At 45.7% G+C, this 19,976-nt stretch overlaps 1 long non-coding RNA gene across 1 annotated transcript; it reads right to left on the bottom strand.

The window, feature by feature from the left end:
• Positions 1 to 6,580: 6,580 nt before the first annotated feature.
• LOC141022133 (uncharacterized) lies at positions 6,581 to 19,379 on the bottom strand. The gene is made up of 3 exons (XR_012183067.1): positions 19,071 to 19,379; positions 17,633 to 17,710; positions 6,581 to 7,208 (listed from the first exon to the last, which is right to left on the bottom strand). It is a non-coding gene; the product is annotated as an uncharacterized lncRNA (long non-coding RNA).
• Positions 19,380 to 19,976: the final 597 nt, after the last annotated feature.

Genomic DNA, 19,976 nt, shown 5'->3' with positions numbered 1-19,976 from the left:
AAAGCTTAGTTATTAGTTTGTCTGTTTCGTTTTTGGACGGACGTTCAGTTTCTGTTTCAGACGGGACATGAAAAACAAGGCAGGAGACTTCATTTTGGAGACTTCAGATGGGACATGAAACATTGGCCTATCGCTATGCAGAGCGGTACCCTCGTCGTGGTCGTGCAATCAGGTTGCTAGTTAAAAAAGAAAAATGGAGGAAGGCGATTGGTTCGCATGGGGAAGACCCCTGTGTGACTGTGCGCCAGGGCAGATGGGACGCTTCCCTCTCAGCACCAGGCGCACGGCCGGCATATACCGTCGTCGTCCTCGTGCACTCGATTGATCTATATATTGACACGTGCACGGATCCCGGCCGTATGCTTTGCACAACACTCAAGAGAGAGGGAGAGAGAAAGAGAGAGAGAGAGAGAGAGAGAGAGAGAGAGAGAGAGAGAGAGAGAGAGAGAGAGAGAATGGACGAAGAACTAGAGCGTGCTCTAGCCCTTGCCTCCCTCGCATCCTCCGTGCTCATCAGGTCACTCGCCGCCAGATCATCGTCGTTGTTGCCGCCGGCAGACGGCCTCGTGGCAGCTTCCTCGCTCATGCCCATCCTCATCACGTTCTTTGTGGCCGTCCACGCCGTGCACATGAGGGCCGCGGCGCCGCCTCATGCCCGCGGCGCTGCCACGCCTGAGGAGCTCCTGGTCATCGCCGCCGCGCTAGCCGCTCTCATCTCGCTATTCCAACATGTAGCCTGACTGCAACGTACGTGTGATAAATGTATATATTGCCTTCTCTGTATACCACGTACACCGAGTAGTGTCAGTCTCATCGTGTGTTCGTGTCTTCTCTTTGTGTCTAAATAGCTATGAGCTTGCTAGCAAGCCAGAGGGTCATTTCTGTAGATTATACTAGTATGTTGTTGGCACTTGGCACCCAGTCTCTTCTTGGCATGACTTGCTTTTTATTTATTTTGTCGTCGTTAGTTGAGCAGGTTGTTTTAGTAGCTATCTAGTACAATGGTTATCTTGTTTTGAGTTATGAAATTAATGATAGATGCAGCTGCCCTTCAGTTCAAGTCTTTAACTAATAAGTTGCACCGATTTGTTTGAAGGAAGTTCTAAATTAAAATCAGGCGATTGACCAAATGAAAATTTTCATCTAGTAAACCAGGTGGTATTTGATTTAGTATCATTATGATATTAATATATTGCCCTTTGTCAAAAAATCAGGTGGTCTACAAGCAGAAAAGAACGGGAATTGAAGGAAGTATGATATATATCATTATATATACTATATTGGGGAGTAAACTCTAGCTTGGAGAATTCTTTGCTGCCAGTTGGCGACTTGTCTTACTGGTTCTACTTGATTACGTCTTGTCTATTTCTTTTGGACAAGCTATCTGGTTGTTTGGTTGTGGGCAATTTTATTATATTCATCAGAAACTGTAATGATATAGTGGAGCCATATGCGCTGTGTATATATTGTAAAGAGACCAATAAACTCTGTCAAAACACTGCAAAAAGGCAAAAGTATTTTATTGAATTTTAAGCCCGAGTATTTTGCTTGATTTTTTTTCTTTTTGAAAAGAAAGATGACCCCGGCCTCTGCATCTGGACGATGCATGCATCCATTTTATTAATTATTCACAAAGACCATACAAAATAATACATCAGTAAGTCTGCAGCCACGATCTTGGCAACATCTAACGCTACTCCTATCCACTTGATGGGTGCCGAATGTCCGAAACGAATACCAAACAGACCTCGCGTCAAAGCCTAGCATCTAAAGCCGGAGGCCCCAACTAAGTCTCTTACCGGGTCTGGGACACACATCGGTCCGGCGCCTCAGAGGCCGCCGCCACCATCTTTCACCGGTCCATCTTCAGAGGAGCTTACCACTCCAGCGTTGGTTCCCGATTGGTGAGAATGAGATAGAAGGCGGTGTGGGCAATGGTATTGTGGCGCGCACTTAAAAATAAATAATTAGAAGGCGGCATGTTCTAGTACTCGGACCTTTCGATGCCTCCCGAGCCTTGTTGCGTCCAACAATCAAGGACGGACGGAGTAAACTAAGTATGTGCACAACTCCTTCTCAGAAAAAATAAAAGTATGTGCACAACTCATATTATTGCACGCTCTTCCTCCTCTTGCCTAGCACGCATATATTGCTGTGTCATCGGACTTGGCGCGCAGACCAGCGGAAGCCGTTGGGGCAGCCGTGCCTCGCCGTGTAGGTAGGTGCCCGCAGTTAGCTGATCGACCGGCCGGCAAATCCTGCTGTGATACGCGCCTCTCCTTCTGCAAGATACCCACTCTGACCCATGGACTGCTCGCTGCTGCCCAGGTACGTGTGCCGTCGGCAGTATTTTACTCCCTCCTTTGGGTGTAAAAGGTCCATGTGTACGAAAAGTACTAATGGAACTTGAGCTTCATGGACCTTAAATTTCAAATTTGAAAAGCAGATTTTTAGGTTTTAAAAAATTCTGATGAAAACACATATACCTATGGATGTATACGTATTAGCTATTTGTCTGTATGGCAAAATACATTTTTATGCGAGCTACATAAAAATAACAAAATCATATATTTCTAGCACATGTACTATTCACTTTAGAAGTACATGATTTTGTTATTTTCCATACAGCTCATGTCAAACCGTATTTCATAGTGAAATTTTGCACACATCTACTATACATCTATAAGTACTTGCATATTTATTTTCAGATAATTTTCAACTAAAAAAGTTGATTTTTATTTTTTGAAATTTCGGGCTCCATGGGGACCAAGAGCCAAAAAGTCCCACTCCCATGTGTACCCCTAGATCGACAATTCAATTGATGCAAAATAAAGGTTCTAAAAAAGGATGCAATATAAATCGTATATCACAAAAGTTATACCATTAGAAAATATATAACACTTGAAGTTTGTAATTGTATTTTTTGTGATATACAACTTGTGTTAATTACGATGGTTAAATCGTCAATCCAGGAGTATGCATGGACCTTTTAAACCAGAAATGTGGCAGCAGTAGTCTTGTGAGCCATGAGCTATTTCCGCTCTTCGTTTTTTAGGGAACATACCGCGTCGTTGAATCCAGAGTTTGACTGTCCAAAATTGAGGGTCCCCATAGAAAACTCTCGATGACGCAACAATTAAACGACTCACACCCGCCACGGTGAAATAGTTGGGCAGGCCAGCCTAACGGAAAGCCGTATTTTTGCCCTCACAACAACCCACACTCTCTGTTTGCTCTGAATTGGGCTAGGTGGCCCAGGGGTTTGTTTTGCAACCATGCAGATGCAGCTCCGTCACTGTTGACTCTATATCCTAAAAAAAGTGTCAAAATTTTGAAGTTTTTTTCCCAAAAGGGAGTGAGTAATTTATCCTCGGTCTTGATTCATGCATGCATCCAACCATGAGTACATTGTGTGTGTTTTCTAGTTCAATCTTGTACCCTCATATCATACATGCACTTCCCCAAACAATTTCATCATCTCTTTGACTCGAGGGAGTATTTTTCTTCATAGTTTCTACTTCTAGATAGTCATGCTCTTTCGAACATTAAAATCTTACTCTTTTGAACTTGGAGAGTGATTTTTCAACTCCCGGGTGTCCCTACACCCTCTATGAACAGTAAATTCAAAAAAATAGAAAACAAAATAAAAAAATCTGAAACTTTGCGACATCAAATATGCTCACACTTTGTAGGTGGTTGCAAGTTTTCATGCAAAAAAAACATTCGAATAGCACTACACAAGAAAGAGATTCCGGTGCTCAAAGTTTTGGGCACTTTTAGCACTGAAATTTGAAATGCATGCTTCCAATTCTATACATGATATTTCGTTATGAAAACTTGCAAGTGCCTACAATGTTTGACCATATTTGATGTCGCAAAGTTTCAGATTTTTTTTTGAATTTACTATTCATAGAGGGTGTAGGGACACACGTGAGGAATCACACGTTTCTCTTTGAACTTGATCTTTACCTTCATGTGTCCTTCAAACTCAAGAATATTATGTTTGTTCTTGATCAGCAAATGATGGTGCGGTAGAGGACGTAATAGTAGCGGTGGTTTTTTTTATCGTTATCTTATTTTGTTCTTCCATGGTCATTAATTACCAGCCTTCTTCTGAGACGGTCTAACGAGGAAGCAACTGGTTGAAAGCATGTGTTGCTTGTGAGTAATGCATAATTGCTTTACATTCTCATCTCTTATGATAGATGACCCTCTTGAAAATATTTTAGGTTAACATTGTTTACAGAGATTAGTTGTTCTCCATGATTGTTGGATCAAGGTACAACAAATACAGCTACAGGGCCTTCATATAAATTTGAGGTTCCTTTGATGACTTTTTTATTTGTGTCCAGTATACCAATTAACAAGGTCGTTCCTTACTCCACATGCTTATATATTCGTGTTTGTTATTGTTATTAAAACTGAGGACTTCGTTATATATTCATGTTTGTTATTTTTCCTTGCTCCACATTTTTTTGACTTAATTAATTTATTAGGTGATAAAACCTGTGGACAGATAACTGTTATTTAAAAGAACAGTAAAGGAGTTTACCAAGGGATGTTGGAGTTCCTGTATTTCCCATTTTGTGTTTGCTTCGTGATGACAAAATAAAATTGTGCTTCTAATGTACATATGTGATCGACAAAAATGAAAATCCGCGCACACACCTTGGAGACACTGAGCCAAGGTGGTAAATTAAGTTGCAGCTGGCTAAGCTCTAAACACAGTGTGATAAATCATTTTGTTAACATCGCAAAATAGTATATGCCCACTTACCATTGCATGATGTTCATGTAGACTTCATTTTTACCATTTACCAATGTAATTTCTTCACATTGTATTTACTTATCTAATCTAGGCAAAAAGCCGGGGACTTCGTTGTTCACGTTTGTCAATGCTTAAAGACGTCCCGCTCCTCATTCTATTTACTTAATTAATTTCATTAGGCGATAAAACCAAGGACTTTGTTTTGCTTGTTCGTTACCATTCTGTACTCCACATGCTTGATTAAATAATTTGTTAGGTGATTAAACTAGTGAAAAAAATACCTTGCACCTTGTTAAAAATAAAAATCATTCTAGACACCGACCGGACCACATTCCTTAAAAGGGAAAAAAACTACCTCAATTTATGTTTCGTAATGTATGCGCGCTATTGATACTGATGAAACCCCACACGCACACCTTGGGAAAAACCGAACCAAGGTGGAAAGTGAAGAAAAAATTTATGCACCAGCTCCATACATGCAACTCCTAGTTTTCTCCATGACCCATTCACCATTGCACCCCGACCCTCTAAAGTTCTTCTTTGTTCCCAGCCAACAAGATGTCCATGCCTATTTGGTAACCTTAAAATTTAAGGCCGGATTCGGAAACAGAAATTCAAGCCAAATTTTAATTAGGTCATAACTAATTATTGTTTTTGTGGTGGAGGTCATAAGTAATTAAAACATGGTTAATTCTGCTAGATCAAATGAAAACATGTTTGATATTTTGGTGAGGTCTAATTTTTTTCTTCTGTTTTTGACATTTTTAACCTTCGATGTTGGAGCTAGAACAAAGATAAACAAAAGTGGACTTTGATGTGATTTTTTAGTTTTCCTGGGGAATTTGTTGTTCATCTACGTTGCCATTTAAAGAACAACACCCTTGCTTGCTCCACATTTTGTTCACTTAATTAATTATGTTTGGGATAAAGTGGAGGAGTTTGTTGTTTGTGTTTTTCACTGCTGACAGAATGTCCTTAGACGCTTCATATTCTATTCTATTTATTTAAATCCTCTAATAATAAAACTCAAGAGCTTTATTTAAATCCTCTAATAATAATCCTCTATTAATTTGTTAGGCCATAAAACCAATGAACATATATACGTCATCCACCTTGTTAAAAATGAAAACATGTTGTATAGACGACCTACACTACCACATTCCTTAAAAAAGACAACAAACAACTCAACTAATGCTTGGGACTGTATGGATGCAATCGATACAAATGAAACTCCACACGGCCACACACACACCTTGGGATACACCGAACAATGTGGCACATTAAGTGAGAGTTGGGTAAGCTCTCAGAAAAGACAGACATAAATGATCTTCATAATTTCACACACAAAAACATTATGCACCACCTTCATATATATCCTAATTTTCTTTCTGACCCATTTGCCATTTCATCCCGGCACTCTTTGTACCCAGGCCATGGATGCGCACGCTTATATTGTACATCAAAATTTCAGGCCAAATACAAAAAATGTAAATTAGGTCAAAATTTATTGACAATTTAGGGAATTCTCAGTAGACCAGATTCTGAAAGCACTTTCGAATTACAGTGAGGTCCAAAACTATCTTGGATACTGAGCTAGAACAAAGACAACTAAAAAGGATTGTGTTGTAATTTTGTAGTTTTTCCAAGGGCTTTCTTGTTCATGTTTGTTGTCACCCTTACTTGCTCCACATTATGTATGTGTTCGTTTCTGACTTGTTTGTTGTTGTTCGTCATAGTTTTTTTAGTGTTCATCATTGTTTACCGACGTCCTTAGTTGCTCCATATTCTATTTACATAGTTACTCATGTTAGGTGATAAAGCCAAGGACTTTGTTGTTTGTGTCCGTTAATTAACCTTATTCATAACATAAAAGAACCCTACCTATGCTTGGGAATGTACGCGCGCAATCAATACAAATGAAACACCACACCCACCCTTGGAGCCACCGAACCAAGGTGGCAAAGCGTGATAGCTGGCTGCTGAGCTCTCTATAAATACACCATAAATAATCAAAACAATGGAGAGAGAAAAATTACGCAGCTGGTCCATATATATGGCACTTTTCACCGTAACCCACTTTACCATTGCACCTCGGGCCTATAGGTTTCTTCTTTGTAACCAACCCCCATGGATGTGCACGTCTATTTTGCCGTCACTCTGGCCAACCTCGTGTTCGGCCGATCTCTCTCAATCAAAGTTGTCATCAAGCCCATGGTAGAGCATTCGCCCGATGATGGCGTCATCATCCAGGCCGCGGAAGCCCTCACGCTGATGGATGTCACCTTCTCCGTCGGCAGGACTGTTGTACAGATTGGAGTTGTTGTGCTTGCCGAAGTAACGCGTCCACCAGATGGGCAGCACGGTGCTATGGTGTTGGTGTTGATTGTCGCCGGCTTCATCACCGGAGCAGCTGCTGCGGCGGCCATCGGATCTCTTGTCACTGCAAGACGAGAGAACACACATGACAACTAGCTGGCGAGGACACTTTTAGCTAGAGATTTAGCGAAGGCGAGCTGCTTGAAATGTAAATTTGGAAACATGTGGTATTGAGATTCAGCGTGTGGAGTATAGGACATCTTGTTTTGATGTTGCATAATTACATTTAGGGTTAGTTTTTACTGTCCTCCCTTCCCAACAGCCTCCGCCACCCAAAGTGAGCCGCCGACTCCAACTTCTCTGTCCTCCCTGTCCCTTGCCGCTGCTGGAGAGTAGTGGCTAAGCTAAGCCTCAACATTGGTTGATGAAATCACGGAGGGAGGTCTTTGCTACAGTTGCCTTCGACGACGACGATGCGATCTATTGACGAAGCTTGAGGCAGAGACTATGGTTATGCAGTGACTGTGGTGACATTTTTTACTAGATTGGCGGGCTTTGGTGGTGAGGTGTCGGTAGCCGCGATCTGCTCGCAGGTACATGGGCAGCAATGTTAGGCTCTGAGTCCCAATGAGGCGGCCCTCCACTCAGGCGTGTGCGTGCCGTTCTGATCTTGCGCTGCTAGGCAGTTGTCGCGAAGGTTCGTAGGGTCTTAGATCTTCATATAGCGTGATTCGTTGTGTGTGCGGCGTTGTTGGTTGTCTGCATCCTAATCATGCATAGGTTGGGTGTGTTGATTGTATTTGAATCCCCTTGATGCTTCGTTGTAAGAAAAAGGCAAAAAACTCATTGTCATTATTGAAGAAGAGAGACGATACCATTCCTTCTAGAAAAGAGGCAAGAGCGTGTATCATTTTGCGGGGACAAAGATCTATGTATGCACTCTCGCATGCTGATCAAGTAGGCACTAAATAGTGGCAGAGACAAGGGGTTGGCAAGGACCACGGCTCCCGCCATGACCTACTAAGTACTTACTTATCCTCTCAATATCTTTGAATATGAGGAGAAATTCAACAGTACATGGTTTGGCCCTTGATCCTATAAAGAGTTTCATTCATTTGGCTCAAACTCTAGATCCTGGCTCCGCCACTAGCAGTAAACAACCAAACCAAAAAGGGTATGTCTCCTTCCACCCTACTATAGTGATGCATGCCACGACAGAGGCCATACCTCCTAAGTGGTCAGGACCTCAAGACCGTGAAGAAAAAAGAAAAACATAATGGGCTTTCACATCATAGAAATCAACATCTTTAAGTGGCATAAAGGTCTTATCATTCCTGGTATATTGAAAAAGATGCAGAGGTCACTTGCCAAATACATCAAAGGCATGTTGTTTCTCGACGAGGATGGATTATAAAGAAAAAGGCTCGAATGGAGGTACAAACTCTTCATAAGTTGTACATGCTACATTGAGGTGAGCTAGAGATATATGTGGATTATATACTGCTATTTCCCTCTCCTTTTATTTAGAGTAGGCACTTGTAAGGATGGAAGACATTGGTTTCACTAATAAAATTAGAGGACGGCATCTTCTTTTTCACATAAAATATGTGGATTGCATACCATTCAAACTGCCTTACAATTACCATTCTCTGGTGTGCATGGCATGAAAATATTCCATGCAGTTTCATCAACTTGTGGGAAATGTACCATTGGAAAGATTAGACATGTCAATCTTCAGACTATGAACACTCTTCCAAGTCAAATTAAGAGGACAAAATGAAAATAAGGCTCTTGGCGATTACATTGTGCATGCATGGAAGTGACAAAAATATAATGACTTCATACCATGCCCTTCAACCCATGTTTAGTGCTTTAACTTAACTCAATTTTATCTCTTATATGGTCCTAGGCTTTTCTCCTTACATCACCTTCTTCTTAGATGAATGCAGTGATTATTGCTTTTTCTAATAATCATCACCACTTGGAAAATGGTTCTTACCTTGACTCATTTGTACACACCAAATTAGGAAAACTATGGGACTTTATGAATATCAAAAATTTCATCAACGAAGGTTTCTTCTTCTTTAGAAACATGAGAAGGAGGGGCCTATATCAAGAGGAATTCCTAAAGAACAAAGACATGACATGTCTTCTCGTGAATTCTTCTAGAAGTCGTAGTTCAAGAGCGACAAAGCACAAAGATAATTTGGGTTATGGCGTGGATCAATACATCTCTATGTGAATGTATGTGATGAATGTTTGATTATGTGCCCATATTGTGAATTTTAATTTTCCAATATTTGCGTGTGTATATATGTGTGTGTGTGCAATGCTATGTGTCTATTGATCTTATGTATGAAGTGTGTTCCCTCGACATCTGGGGTTGCTGAGAAGCAGTGCGACTGGGGCAGCCCTAGCTGCTAGCATTAGGAAACATATCACCACTAACGGGATGCTCAGAGGCCGTCAGTGGTGACCTGTTACCTACTGGTATCTGCTGCTAGTGCAAAAACCCACCATTGGCAGTGCAGCCAGTGCTAGTGCTACCAATTTTCATGTCCCCTATTACTTTTATCACTTAGAATCCAAGAATTGCAAACTTGTTAGTGGAAAAAACATTACTGATGGGCTGAACACATGAACCTGTGAGCAACGACTTCTACAGCTTGCTTTCCATCGCACACTAGAATAATTTCACTTATGTGTCGGACTGTCACTGCTTTATCGCCTCCTCTAGTTTGTTAGTGGCGACAGACTCAGCACAGAGGGATAACTCCTGACGGTCCGCAGCCAAAGCCTTCAGCCAAAGGTTTTAGTGACCCGTTAGTGATCGGTTGTTCTATAGTAGTGGTGTAGATGAGAAGCGATTCAATGGATGTAAATGGCAACCAGTGAGAAGAACAATACTGCATGTATGAAGGCAAGCCTTCACCCTGGTTGTAGAGCCTGGTTTTTTGGAACCCTATGTGTGCTCTCCCGTCAAAACCTTCATTAGCAGAAATAGTATAGACGTCATCGTTGTCGCATTTGGTGCAGCAACACCCCCCTTTCCAACAATAGCTAGTATATCACTATACTTGCCATCATAAAACCCTAACTAATAACCACCTTTCCATACCACATACTTAGTTATGCTTATCCATGCCATATACAAGTGCAATACCATGTACAAACACAACTTCAAAATGTGCAATGCTATATAGACCATGATAACCTCAGAAGAAAAGAAATTTTTCATAGACTAGACACTTTGTTTTCTACCCCGCAAGAAAAGAAGACTCGACACTTTTTTCAGAATGCATGCAAATTAGCTCATGAGGATTTTTTTCTTTACGTTTTTCAAGCAAGCACAACTCAAAAAAATTGTAACAAATATAATTCTTAAAGAATATTTTGAATCAAAGAGGCCATTAGTCTTTCTTGTGTCATTGTATAATGCGAATAAGAGTCCAACTATTTCAATTTGGAAGGCTTCTCTTCGTGAATCCAGCATTAACTGCAATATTGCACAGCTGTTGGTTTAGTGCCTGGGTTTATACCAACAAATTTTCGTCACCCCCTCAGAATTGATCCTGTTTATAGCTTCAGATAGACTTTGGTCATGCTTAGTGCCCTAACAAATAAATAACTCCTCGACATTTGATCGACAAATTTTAGACAATTCATTTTTCGTGAACTACACATCCGGCTTTTGACGGCTTGTGAATCAAGTGATTATGGTGTCAGGCGACCAAACCGATGAAGAAGTAGCTAGGATTGCTGATGTATTTTTCTTGTTCATGGATGCTTCCTTGATGACAAAAACATCTCACTATACAGCTTGGGAGAAACCGGACCACCTTAATAATAAAGAGGTTATCCTGGTGCTGTGTCATCGATGGTCGGAGTTTCCAAGCTTTAGCCACGACAGTAAGCAATTTGCTACTGCTAAGTAATTCTTTGTTTCACTTTTCAGACACCGAACGGAACTGCAAAAGCACTATAAATGCCATGCCTTTTGCCCCCAGAAATACAAGATCACTGCAGCCGTCGCCCCTAGTTCGCCATTACCGTACGTGCACGTCTACTTCGCCATTGCCGTGGCCAACCTCGCCTTCGTCATGATCCTCCCTCTGTGCTCTGGATCGAGGCCGTAGCCAAAGCCCCTGGCCCAACACTCGGCGAACGACTACCTCGTCATCTTCCCGGCCAACAAGGAATCCGTCGCGCTGTTCAACGTCGGCACAAACATCGTACAGACCAGAGGTCCCGTGCTCACCAAGTGATGCGTGTTCACGGTGCTTTTGTGTGGGTGTTGGTCGTCGCCGCCGGAGCAATTGTGGCTGCCGCCATGGGGTCTCTCATGGCTGCAAGACAAGGCAACTCACGTGACAACTTCACACCGACCTAACCAGGATTTTAAATGAAGGAGCTCTCATAGTCTCTCGTCTGAGAGATGTACGCTGTTTTTTAAAATGCACAGTTGAAATGAGCTACCTGATGCAGCATTTGGGTTAGCCCTGCCATTGCTGAGCATGTATACTCTTAGATATTGCTGTGATATTACATTGAGTACATTTTGGCCATTACTGTGGCCATCCTCGCCTCCGTCGGTGTCTCTGGATTAAAGCTGTCGTCAAGCCGCTGGTCGAACATTTTTCTAACGACACCATTGTCAACGCTCCAGTGTCGTGCATATCAGAGGTGCCGTTGCCGTGCTTACCTAAGCAGGCACAAGTTGCTTTGTAGTGGGTTTTGGTCCTCTGCAGCCATAGGGTCTCTTCTCACCGTGAGACGAGGGAACTTCAACTTACACCCACAACCACACAAGAAAGACACCTACCTAGCTCGGAGACTGTGGCAAAGGCTAGCAACATGCTCCTTGAATCCTACCGTTGCTACGGGTGGCGGGACGTCCGGCGAGGACGGCCGGGAGCAGCGAGGCAGGCGGGGACGGGGATGTTTTTTTTCTGGCCTATCTATAATTGCATATGGTATATAGGCCTGTCCATAATCTCAGGGTGGGCCGCAGCCCACACTGTCCACCCTGTAGGTTCATCCGGTTTTTTTTTTCAAAGATCCAGCTCCATCGTTGGTTGCTAGGATGGCTGACCTTCTGAATATTGTATTCTCTGCATTTGAAATATACCCCCTCTGTAAACTAATATAAGAGCATTTCTTATAATAGTTTACGGAGGGAGTATGTTGGGATGAGCTGTCTTGAGATTCATAGTGGAGATATGTCGTTTTTTTAGTTTTATAGTTTTGTCAACCGGCGGGAGCTCCGTCTGGTCTAGCTAGCTAAGGAAATTTAATCACCTAGAGAGATGACTTGCAACAAAAGCTATACAGCTAGGTGCTCCATGAAAAAGTATATAGCAAAAAACTACCACATTACAGGCTATGTCTATAAAAAAAACTATCACTTTTTTTAATTTTTGAAAAATCTACCACAAAATTGGTTGGCTGTTTCAAAAAACCCAAATGACCATGTTGTTTAAAATTGATTCGGATTATGACAACTTGGGTCCACTCGTCAGGTTGACCGTTAGTTTGACCATTGACAAATTATGACAAATGGGTCCCATTTATTTATAAAAGGCAATCAGGTCCCTACATAAAACATGTAAGCAATCAGGTCCCTTTAATTTTTGTAAAAAAGCAATCGGGTCCCTGTAATATTTTTAAAAAGGCAATCCCGTCCCTGCCGGCGAGCTCGCCGCCGGAGCTGACGAAGGGACCCGTGCGCGTCGGCCGGCCTTGCTCTGGCGGCGGAGCTCGATGGCGTGCTGGCTGTTGCACGCGGCGCAGCAGCTGCTGAACGCGATGGAGCTGTTGCCCCTCCTGAAAGCTGCGGCTCCCATCGTCCCTGGGCACGGCGACACGAGCTGCTGGGATGGGAATGGCGGCGGCTGCTCCAGCCGCTGGGCACGGCGCTCCAAGCTCCTGGACCATGGCCGAGGAGCAGCGGCGGCCTGAGCTCCTGGGCATGGCCGGCGCACAGCTGCTCGAGCTCCTAGGCGTTGGCGGCCTGAGCTCTGGTGGGCATGGCCGGCGGCAGCTTGCGGGGGGCACTACTAGGAAAAGGCCTACTAGTGGCGCACCAGTTTTGCCTACTAATGGCGCACTACTGGTGCGCCACTAGCACCACGCCACTAGTATTTTTTACTAATGGCGCACCAGTGGTGCGCCATTAGTATCTGGTATACTAATGGCGCACCACTGGTGCGCCATTAGTATAGGACACGGTGCGCCATTAGTATAGGCCACTGGTGTGCCATTAGTATAGGCCACGGTGCGCCATTAGTATTTTTGAATTTTGAAGGCGGGACAATAGTAGTGGCGCACCGTCTAACCCCCACCGTGCGCCGCTATTTTTGAATTTTGAATTTGGATCTGGATCGCGATTTTTTGCCCATTTTTTGCTCGTTTTTTTGCACGATATTATTTCAAATTTTGTTCCTGTTTTTGGATCTTGTACGTTCTTTTGCCGTGTTCTTTTGCCGGAGAGGAGGTCGCCGGAGAGGCGCTCGCCTACATCGCCGGAAAGGAGGAGGAGGTCACCGGAGAGGAGTTTACCGGAGCATCGGAGAGGAGGAAGGAGAAACCATGAGGGGATGGGAGGAGAGGAGGGAGGAGCTCACCGGAGAGGAGGGAGGAGGAGCTCACCGGAGAGGAGGGAGGAGAAACCGTGAGGGGAGGGGAGGGGAGGAGGAGGGAGGAGGAGGTCGCCGGAGAGGAGGAGGTCGCCGGAGAGGAGGAGGAGGAGGTCGCCGGAGAGGAGGAGGGTAGTATGGTGGAGGAGAGAAGGGAAGATGGAGTGGAGGAGAGGAGGAGATGGAGTGGAGGAGAAGAATGAAGAGGTAAGGAGGAGAGGACCACGCCCAGCCATATGTACGGCATAGTAATGGCGCACCGTGGGCAGGTGCGCCATTACTATTTTTTTTGATTTATTTTGAATTTTGAAGGCGGGAAGATACTAATGGCCCACCATGGGCAGGTGCGCCATTAGTAACTTTTTATTTTTATTTTTTTGACTTATTTTGAATTTTGAAGGCGGGAAGATAGTAATGGCGCACCATGGGCAAGTGCGCCATTAGTAAGTTTGAATTTTTTTGAATTTTTTTGCCTCTCCAGATCTTAAAAGCCCCGTATCTTTTTTCTGTTAGGTTTTTGAGGATTTTGAAAATGTTTAACGGGGTTCTCCCAGTTAAATTCGGATGTAACTTTTCGAGTAGATGATTTTTCATATAAAAAACTTTTTCATCCGAGTTCGTATGCAAAAGTTATGCCCATTTTACAAATTTTCGAGAGATTTTGCAAATAAAGTCGAAATTCATATTTGTAAATTTTCACAACAACTAGACCACATATCACATGGGAAACTTATTTTCTTTTATTTTTCTGACATTTCCATCATTTTTTTATTTTTTTAAAAACTGAAAAGGCGGTCCAACTGGGGGGTGGGGGGGGGTGGGGGGGGTGGGGGGTGTGCATTCGGTGGAAGTGGTGGCCAAGTTACTAATGGCGCACCGTGGGATGGTGCGCCATTACTAGTTCAACTAGTTACTAGTTCAACTAGTAATGGCGCACCACTCCCACGGTGCGCCATTAGTAGTTTAAAAATAAAAATAAAAAAATTGAATTTTTTTTGAAACATAATTACTAATGGCGCACCGTGGGATGGTGCGCCATTACTAGCTGAGCTAGTAATGGCGCACCATCCCACGGTGCGCCATTAGTAGTTTTGAAAAAATTAAAAAAAATTACTAATGGCGCACCGTGGATGTGGTGCGGCATTAGTATTTGCACACTAATGGCGCATCAACACATGATGCGCCATTAGTATTTAGTAATGGCGCACCAAATGTACAGTGCGCCATTAGTAACTTGGCTATAGCTGTTTTGTAGTAGTGGGGGGAGTGGGGGGAGGGAGCACCGGGGATGGTCCGGCGGTGGTGCTGGCTGCAGAAGATGGGACGACGTGGCTCGTGCGCCCCGGCCATCGGCCATGGTGGCGGCGCCCCAGTCCGGTGCCCTTCACGAACAGACTCGGGAGAGGGAGGGGAGAGGTCGGGTGCAGAGGAGTTGACCTGTTTGGGTGGGTTTAACTCGCTTTTCTAATGGTCTGGGCGGATGACATGTGGGCCTTAACGGTCAACGTTATTGATCTTGACGGTCAACACTTACGAGTGGGCCCCACCCTAGCATAAACCTGGTTAACACCCAATAGTTCGCTCATTTGGGTTTTTTGGAATAGCCAACCAATTTTTTGATAGATTTTTGAAAAATTAAAAAAAATAGTAATTTTTTATAGACATAGCCTGTAATGTGGTAATTTTTTGCTACATACTCTCCATGAAATGTACATCTAGACTTGTCCTCTCCTAGGAAATCCCAGCTTCGAAATTGCCCTCTCCTTGGAAGTCACAACTTCAGACTTGTCCTAGGAGTTCGTAGTTGTCTTCTTTGAGGAATTCCTAACTTTGGAATTGTCTATCCTAGGAAATCCCAACTGATCCAGTCATAAGAGCTACCGTAGTGAGTAGGGTATAGTAGCTACATAGATTAGTGTCAAATGAATGACACTCTTTTATGGACAAATTTTAAATGTTAAATATTCACTTATTTGGACCCGAAAAAAACATCCACTTATTTGAGGATGGAGGGAGTATGTTACTCCCACTATGACTTGTCTAAACTGATATGGATGAATACTATTTTTTGTAGTGCACAATATCATAAGTTAGTACTTAATGAGATATGGATCAATGAGATATAGATGTATCAAACCATTCTCTACATGGTATCTATCGCAAGTCGGTCCTCTCCCGCTTCCGCCTAACCCTAGCCGCCGCCTCGGGCCGCTGCCGCCGCCCCACGCCGCCGCTGCATCCCCGCACCGCGCCTCCCCTCCTGCACCGCGCTCGATCCCGCTCTCGCCAGCCGCCGCGATCTGCCGCTTCGCTAGCCGCACCCGCCTCGCTAGCCGCCCGCGCTCGCCTCGCTAACCACGCCCGCATCGCTCGCTACCCCGCGCCGCTCGCTACCAGCCCCGCTGCTCGCTACCTGCCGTGCGCCCGCTCGCTCCCTGCCACGTCCGTACTAGCCACGCCCACGCTGCTCGCTCGCTGCCACACCTGCCCGATCGCATTACCTGCGCCGCTGCTCGCTTGCATCGCCGCGCCGAGCCGCCATGTCTTCCTTCGCCTCCTCCTACTCCAACCCCTTCGCCGGGCCGGACCCCGCTGACATCCGCAACATCAACATCCACGACCGCGTCCCCGTCGTCCTCGATGCCACCGACGCCACGTACTTCGCATGGAAGACGTACTTCTCGCTGCACTTCCGCGAGAACAACCTCGTGGATCACGTTGACGGCTTCGTTGACTCCCGCGCCATGGTGGGCGACTCCGAGTGGACCGCGATCGACACCACGCTCATCCGGTGATTCTTCACCACCATCTTGAAGGACCTGTTTCACACGGTCGTGAGCGATGGTGATGATGCTCGCGCCGTGTGGGTCAAGCTCAACGGCCTCTTCACCGACAACAAGCTTCAGCGCCGCGTTTTTTGCAGCAGAAATTTTTTGACTGTCATCAGGATGATCAGTCTATCAATGACTACTGCCGCCGCCTGAAGACGTTGGCGGATGAGCTTCGTGACATTGGCGCCAACGTTGATGACGACCTCCTCCTCAGCACGCTCACCGCCGCCCTCAACGAGGACTTCGGTAACGCCGCCTCCAACCTCTCCCTCATACCGGAGCCCTCCTTCCCCAAGTTCGTGGCATACTTGCGGTTGGAGGAGCGCCAGATGAAGGGGGTCAAGAAGCGCGTGCAGCACCACTCACTCGCCGTCGGTATCTCGCGTGGTCTCGAGGACTTGCGGCAAGGGCTAAGAATGCCCGGCCACGCCTCGTAATTATCTCGCGGGCACCTTCCAGGTCAACCCATCTCCACATCACTCGCGGGTACCCCTCAGGGTCGACCCACCTTTCCAAGTAACAGTTGTAAAGTCCAAGTATCCGTGTGTCCAAACATCAAGGGGAAAACCCGAGGAATCACCCCCGGTGAATTCCACTCGATGTAATCATCAAGGTGAACGTAAGAGGATCCACCCTCGAGGTTCACACTTGAGGGGTTGCACGACAGAGCCGTATCGAAAGTGGTCAGGGCGGAATCACCCTCGATGACCACGATCGAATAGCTACACTACAGGGTTAACATCAGAAGTGCTGATGAGGTCTCACCCTCGGCACTCGATAGAAACCCAGTAGTGTCGAGCAACTAAGGGGAAAGTGATGTGCGGTGCTGGGGCCTGGTCTTCGATCCCGTTGATCGGGTCTTCGATGATGAAGCAGGGGCAACAAGGACAAGGTGGGGGTCACTGATGGATCACTAACCAACCTATACTAAGTAGTTTAGCATAAGCAGGTAAGGTACAATAAGCAGGTTACAAAAGCAGGCTATGCATGAGAATAGGAGCAAACAATAACAGTAGCAAAATCTAATGCAAGCATGAGAGAATGGAATGGGCGATATCGGGATGATAAAAGGGGGGGCTTGCCTGGAAGCTCTGCTGAAAAGGAAGAAGTGTCGTCGTCGACGTAGTCGATCACCAGGGCATCATCGGCCTCGGGGTCTACTGGAGAGTAGAGGGGGAAGAAACAGTAAATATAAGCAAACAGATGCATCACTAAGCATGACATGACGATATGCAGAACTAGGGTGTTCTAACGCGGTACTACACGTTGCAAGCAGAGAGGGAAAACGCCCGAAGGGGTTTTCCCGGCGTCTGGCCTTTTTTCGGACAGATGAAAGAGAGGGGACGGTTCCATGTTGAGCATGCTAGGAGCATGTGACAGATGAACAGACCGCATATTCGGATTCATTGGATTTTTCTGAGCAACTTTCATATAGAAAACATTTTCATCCGAGTTACAGTTTATTTTATATGAATTTTCAAAGTTTAAAGCATTTTCTGAAAATTATTATTATTTCAAAAATAAACTGCAAATGCTATGGGTACACCGAAGTCTACCCAGCATTCTGTACATGTGGCTGGCAGATGGGGCCAGAGGGCCTAGTTGACCAAGTCAGCAGAGACTAGTCAACCAGTGAATAGTAGAAGTGGGCCCGCATGTCATTGACTCTAACCTTAGTAGTTTAGGTAAATTTGCTTAAATAACAGCGGGGCCTATTTGTCACCGACTCAGTCTTTTTAGAGCAACTAATTAAAGCTAATAAACAGAGGGGACCACTTGTCATTTGTTATTAGACTAATTGAGCACTAAAGTATTACTACTAAAATAACTAAGCCTAGACATAACTAAACAAGGGCCAGCATGGTGTTACAGCCGTGAGGCTGGTTGTGCACACACGCACACACGCGTGCACTCACACACACCACGGCCATGGCCACCAGCAGCAGCACTTGGCGGTAGCAGCTAGCAGTGGCACTAGGCAGCGGTGCACTAGGCAGTAGCGGCTGGAGCAGCAGTAAGGCAGAGCAGTAGCAGCGGCATAGCAGCAGTAGCAAATCAACAGCCGCAGAAGCAAGCAGCTAGTAACGACACTAGCAGAGCCGCAGCAGTATGCGAGCAGCAAGGCGAGCGCGGGAGCAAGGGCACGCCGCGGCGTGGGCCTGCGTGGGCGCGCGCACGGAGGGCCGAGCAGGCCGCACGCGCAGGGGAGAGCAGCGGCAGCGCACGGGGTTGCCGCCCAGGAGCAGCACAGCCGGCGAGCGAGACAGGCGGCGGCGGCGACGCACGGAACCGGCGGCTCCGGCGACCAAAAGGACGGCCGCGACCTCCTATCGGACGAGCAGGACGAGTCACATCGTCCGATGCACGCAAAACAAGCGGGGATGGCCGTGGAGATGGGCTAAAACGACGGTGACGAACTAGACGGCGGCTACAGAGCGACGGCGGAGCTCGGAGGCGGCTAGCGTTAGCTCCAACTTGAATATGAGCTTCTACAGAAAGGAGAAGGGTGCGGATGCTCACAGCGGATCTTGGGGAGGGCTCGGCGAGGCCGGGGGCTGTCGGAGATGCGCGGATCGACGCGTCGAACGGTGGCTAACAGAGGTTGAAGATGGGCTCGATCCCCGCGATGTAGAGGCGCCCGGCTCGAACCGATCCTCGTAGTGGAAGCATCAGAAGCAGACGAAGCTTTTGGACAAGCTCCTTGCCGTCTAGGACGACGAGGAGCACGCCGGCAAGGTCGGCCGTGGCGATGATGGCGTCGGGTTCGCGTTGGGGAGAAGAGAGCGAGTGAGGGGGAGGGGAAAGTGGGCGCTAGGGTTTGTCCAGAGGGTGCGGGGTGTTCTTATCCATCGGGGAGGTTCGTCGGATGCTCGACACGGCGTCAATCGTCGGCGTGGACGGCGGGCACGCGTCCACCACACCATGGTCTCTGTTCCCTGTACAGAGGTTGAAGGAAAAAGCCATGGTAGTGGGCTAGGCCGTTCACTGTAGTAGAAAGAGCCCATTAGCACAGTAGCTAGCTTCCCCTTTTTCCTTTTTCTTTTACTGACATTTAAAACAACCACTATTTGCAATTAAATAAGCCATCAAATGACTTTGCAAAATTATGGAGCTTGGGCATTTAATTATATTGCAATCTTTTGTACTGACACAAAAAGTTTGGGAGACATAGGAGTTCATGGGAGCAACTAGTTAACGAGCGCTCCTTCGAGAGCCTCGGAACGATCAACACCACTTGGCGCGCTCTCAGCTATTCGCCATGTGTCGCGCTCTGGACGGTCCCTTCGGATTTTGTTTTTTTTTCGCATGCGTTTTCGGCTTTTTAAACGGTTTTTTTCCGGGTTTTTTCGACGTTATGGTTTTCCCCCGGTCTTTCTTCGCTTTTCGATAAAAAAAATCCGAATATTTTTTTTCTGCGAAAAAAAC

The sequence above is a fragment of the Aegilops tauschii genome, chromosome 5 (assembly GCF_002575655.3).
Source record: "Aegilops tauschii subsp. strangulata cultivar AL8/78 chromosome 5, Aet v6.0, whole genome shotgun sequence".
NCBI classification, from domain to species: Eukaryota; Viridiplantae; Streptophyta; class Magnoliopsida; order Poales; family Poaceae; genus Aegilops; species Aegilops tauschii.
This window is presented reverse-complemented; position numbering and strand designations above follow the sequence as displayed.